This window comes from Phyllostomus hastatus, unplaced genomic scaffold, assembly GCF_019186645.2.
Source record: "Phyllostomus hastatus isolate PE091 unplaced genomic scaffold, TTU_PhHast_1.1 phas_contig_86, whole genome shotgun sequence".
Lineage (NCBI taxonomy): Eukaryota > Metazoa > Chordata > Mammalia > Chiroptera > Phyllostomidae > Phyllostomus > Phyllostomus hastatus.
In genome coordinates, this window is record NW_025333977.1 from 51,409,348 (window position 1) to 51,410,508 (window position 1,161).

The following is a 1,161-nucleotide window of genomic DNA, read 5'->3' on the forward strand; positions in this document are numbered from 1 at the left end:
CCATATTTGAATCGTCCATTAAAACCCGAATGGACGGGTTCTGATAGCTTTTGGGTTGGTGTGAGCACATGGAGGTTTGGGGAGAGTGGTGTTAAGAGAGAACAGGGAAGCTCTGTGCTCTTTCCTCACCCTTTCCCCTATGTATCTCTTCACTGGGCTGTTGCGGAATTCCAATCTAGAACACTGAACTCCTGAAAAGAGATCCTGTCTTGAGGGCACCCGAGAGACATTGGTCATCTCACTGGGCCTCCACAGCCACAGACTTTAGAAATTTTACTAGCAGCTACAGTTCAGACATCTGCTGAGGGTGCCCAGAGGAATCTTCCATGAGAACGGCGTGCATGAGGGTAATGAAGGTAAGAAATTAAAATTCCAAGGTGAAAAAAGCCCTCTGGCAATGAAACACAACAGAAAGCTGCCAATATGGTTCTAAAGAAAGCCTTTAAAAGTGAACACTGCCTCCTGTTGAGTGTAGACATTGACTCAGCCAAGCAGTGAAAAGTTAAGTTCTGAAGAGCAGGCATACACTCTTCGGGCTGGTTTCACGTGAGTCCGGAGCAGATGGTAAAGAAGATAGGAACTGAATCCTGAAGACTTTCAGTTATATCGACATGCCTGTACAACCAGGAAATGTGGATTAGCAAATATCTTCAGTCAAAAACCCTCTCACCTCTGTAGGGTCAAGTGAGTAAGACATAGAATAAAAGGCCAAGAAGAATTAATTTGGGGATATCCATGGAGTAGAAAATGAGGTGAATGAACAATATACTTCCCTCTAACACCCCTAGGCGTTTTGTTCTGGTAACCCATTGGCTTATCCCTTAGATCAATAGCAGATCAAGGACAGGGGATTACCCTTCAGAGGAAGAAACCAGCATTCCATCAGGGCAAACAGCTTCCTTCTTCAACAACCAAAGGCTCCAATACCCAACACTCTTCTTATGGATTGCCTCCTAGGCCTGGATTATATGTCCTCCAGGAATCCATGAAATGGGGCAGAACACTTCAATTAAATGAACCCAAAATTCAGTTTCAAGGTGACAGAGTATTGTCCCAACTCTGACATCTGTGGCCCAGAATTCTAAAGGAATAGTTCTCTGAGGGAAGGCACGAAGTGTCACCTGAGAGCTTTATGGTACACTGACCTCCCTGAGTTATAAC